We start from the raw sequence: 4,262 nt of genomic DNA on the forward strand, positions 1-4,262 counted from the left end.
CATAGAAAAAGGCCTGTGGCAATACACATTTGTTAAACAAATTAATGATTCTTCTATGAATAATTGAGCCAGAAAGACCAGCATGTTGCAAATAAAATTCCCACAACCTGTCAGGCAGCTAATGGTGTCTTTCTGAGTCAAACTGAATCCTCCTACTAGATGTATGAGAACCAAATGTTAGTCTACTTTCCAGACTGATTCGGTCTCTTCTTGACTAACTTTTAGAAGTTCAGTAATGTGGCTCTTTCACAGAGGTGTGCAGAAGAGATGACAGGGTTTGGGTGAAAGACCATGAATGAAAATCAGGTAAGTCTGGGTTTAAGTCCTGGCTCCACCATTTTATGTTTATGTGATCTTGGATAAACTACATAACATACCTAAGACTCAATTTCATTATCTATCAAATGAGGATAATAATACTTAACCTGCTGGAGTTATAAGGAATGAAAATTAAATAATATCTCATAGGAGTTACCTCCTCCCATTATTTCAGATAAAGAAATCTGGTCTAAATATGTCTAGACAGAATTCATCTGGCCCTTGCTATAGATCGCATACTAGAAAGTTGCTTAAAACCTGTATTTACAAAGGGTTCCCATCAGTCTACAAGTTTCTACTTTCCTCTTGAACTTATACGTCATGTGGAAATTTACTTTGTAGTACCTTTCAGTTGCTATTTTCTTGGTGACTTTTTATTGTTTTCTGCCATCTAGTACCTATGGACAGCATCTATGGAGTCTTGCTTTTCACATAGTCGTGGTAAATCACTTTGGTGTTTCTCCCATGATTAATCATAGCAACAAGTCAATAGATAATTACAGTTCTCTCCTAAACAGTAAAAGAACAACAACAAAAAAAAAACCACAAGGGAATCCCCCATGGGGTAATCTTAAAGTTCGTTGTAATAGATGACTATGGCTTTGCATTCTTTCCTGAAGAATCCACCATAGTTCTAACAGGTCTATTTGGTTCTGTACAAGCAGTCCTCACTTTTGGAAAGGATATGTATCCTAAAGTTTCTTTTCAAAGCCAGTCATTTAAAATTCATTTTGCCAGTCCTCACAGAGTGACGTTACCTTCGGTCATCAGGTTCCCAGGCACTACCTAAAGGTCTTTCTAATCCAGAATGTTGCTAATCTGGTACACTAGATGCCTGCTCAGTAACTCAATAACTCTGTGCAGCCTTGATTCTATAAGAGAGGGAGAAAGGCATTCTATGTTCCAGCTCTGGGTGCCAGGAACATAGCTCTCCCACCTTCTATTTGGCTGGACCAGCAGCTTCGGTTAGTAGCTATGCCAGGAAGGAGCTAGGGAGAAGGGCCAATCATTCTGGGCACCAGAATCAGTAGTGTGATTCTCTGCCTCTGGACATTTTTCTAGCCCTTCCTTTCACTTCCAGGAATTCTGAATGAGGAAGAATAGTAATATTAATGACATTTGCCCAGTTGCGTTTCCTCACGGCTCAGTACTAATTGGGCATGACCGTCTCCAGCGTGCTCATGGCTCCAGTCCCGCCTTTAGCCACTGGGCAGGTGGCTCCAAAGTAGACTTTAACACAAGAGGAAAAAGAAAGTAGAAAAGATACACCAGATTCTGAATAGAAACCCCACCAGTGTGGCTGCCCTTAGACACATGGCTGTCAGTGAAGCAGGGCACCTGACCAATGAGATCTGGCCATCAGTGTGGCCCAACCTCCCCAACATCAACACCAGTGAGCCCCTCCTCTATGAGAAAAGAACCTATGACAGATGAGGACTACTAACAAGTGATGTTGGATGTCAGGTGATCTTTACAACACTTCAATCCTGGGAGCCCACATGAACAGAGAGAAGGGCTCCAGGAAGACCTAATGGACATCATCTTCATTATCTTGGAGCAGAACCCTCAGCTGCACTACTATAAAGGCTACCAGGACATCATGGTCACACTTCTGCTGGTGGTATGCGAGACACTAGCAGCAGCCTTGGTAGAAAAATTATCTGCCTACCGCCTCAGGGATTTCATGGCTCAAACAATGAACAATATGTAGCATACATTAAATGATCTGATGCCCATCATTGACCAAGTGATCCAGAACTCCATGATTTCATGCAGAGTGCTGAGGTGGGGACCATCTTTATCCTCAGCTGGCTCATCATCTGGTTTGGGCATGTCCTGTCTTACTTGAGGCACGTTGTGTTGGTACATGACTTCTTCCTCACCTGCCACCCTCTGATGCCCATTTACTTAGCTGTGATTGTGCTACATTGTGAGCAGGAAGTCCTGAACTGCAAATGTGACATGGCTTCAGTCTACCATGCATTGTCCCAGATCCTCGAGGACCTGCCTTACAAGACACTAATCATCAGTAGGGAAGGAGAACTCCTTGTTCAGTTTCCACCATTGATACTTGCTCTGGAGGCAACTGCCCAATAGCAAGCCAGGAGAATGGTAGCCTCTACCTTCAAAGACTTTGAGTTGGCATCCTCCCAGCAGAGACCTGACATGGTGATACAGCAGTGGTTTCAGGGACTTCTTCAGCCTGAAGACCCAACAAAAGATGTCCTGACTAAACCAAGGACCAACTGCTTTGTGAAACTGACAGTGATGGGGCTGACCATGGTGCTTGGAGCAACGGCTCTGGCTGTAGTAAAAAAAGTGCCCGAGAGTGGGCTTCTAAATTCCAACTGCAGCTGTTCCCTTGAAAGCCAGAGAAAACACTTCTTACTACGTTATAGCAAAGACCTCTGGTAGCGTAGCACCTGTGAGTTGGGCTGCTAACCTCAAGGTCAGCATTTTGAAACCCGCTGTTCTGTGGGAGAAAGATGAGGATTTCTGCTCCCGTAAAGATTTATAGCCTTGGAAACCCTATGCAGGGTCACTATGAGTTGGAACAGACTCCACAGCACACTATTACCATCACCACTATGTTATATCAAAGTCTCAAGCATCCATGGAAGGATTGGGAGGGGGTAGAATTTCCTTCACTAAAAGGGTTCTATAAAATAATAATAACAATGATTACATTTGTATACCACCCAGGCCTCACTTATTGACATAGTTAGGTGCCATAGACTAGGTCAGTATGGAAAAATCGGCTTTAAGTGAAAATGGAGAGTGATCACATCAGATACCAAAATGGAGGATGATTCTATCATCATATAACCGCCAAATTGCATCATTATTTATAACTGTCAAACATTGAGACTCACGGCCCAGTCAACTTGACCATCACAGCAGTGTTACTCTGATCTTATACTTTGGCATTCATTACTGCAAGACATACATTGTGAATGAGAAAAATAGTTGATTAGTAGATTTTTAAATATTATTGTAAATGTGAAATGTCAGATAATGAAGTAGTGGTTAAGTGAGGAATAGGTGTAGTGCTTTATAGTTTACAAATGACACACTTTCATCCTTATATCTTACTGGCCTCATTTGTACTTCTTACAACAACCCTCCTGATTTTGTTGTTTAAGTGCTGTTGAGTTGGTTCTGATTCATAGCGACCCTGTATAGGGTTTCTGAGGAGCAGCTGGTGGGTTTGAATAGCCAACCTTGTGGTTCAAACTGACTTTGGGATCCAGGGGTCCAATACATTATCCTGCTGTACCACACAAGTACTCCCCTGCTTTAGTGAGTGCTATCATTTTCTTTCTACCACTTGTCTGTCAGTTTGTTGTACTGTGGTGACTTGCATCTTACTGTGATTCTGGAAGCTATGCCACCGGTATTTTAAATACCACCAGGTTCAACCATGGTAGACAGGTTTCAGATGAGCTTTCAGATACTAGGAAGAAGAAGTAACAGACTACTTCTGAATATTTATTCACTGAAAACATTTTGAATAGCAGTGGAACACTGTCAGCACCAGATTATTGAATGTTGAAACATGATGAAGAACACTGGAATATGGTCAGATATAGTGCTAGGAGATGAACCCCTCAGTTTGAAAGGCACTCAGATACAACTGGGGTAGAGTTGCCTCCTAAAAGTTGAGTTGACCTTGATGACACTAATGGAGCGAAGCCTTCAAAACCTTCATTTGCTGATGGAGCACAACTCAAAATGAAGAGAAACAACTGTAAACATCCATTAATAATCAGAACTTGGAATGTATGAAGTAAAAATCTAGGAAAATTGTAAATTGTCAAAAATGAAACGGAATGCATAAGCATCAATATCTTAGGCATTAGTGAGCTGTAACAAACTTGTTGTTGTTGTTAAGTGCCGTTGAGTCGGTTCCAACCCATAGCGACCCTGTACAGGGTTTCCGAGGG

General features: G+C 42.0%; 1 pseudogene; it reads left to right on the plus strand.

The window, feature by feature from the left end:
- Positions 1-1,408: 1,408 nt before the first annotated feature.
- On the plus strand, positions 1,409-2,684 carry LOC102835359 (annotated as a pseudogene).
- Positions 2,685-4,262: the final 1,578 nt, after the last annotated feature.

Source organism: Chrysochloris asiatica, unplaced genomic scaffold (genome assembly GCF_000296735.1).
Source record: "Chrysochloris asiatica unplaced genomic scaffold, ChrAsi1.0 scaffold00130, whole genome shotgun sequence".
Lineage (NCBI taxonomy): Eukaryota > Metazoa > Chordata > Mammalia > Afrosoricida > Chrysochloridae > Chrysochloris > Chrysochloris asiatica.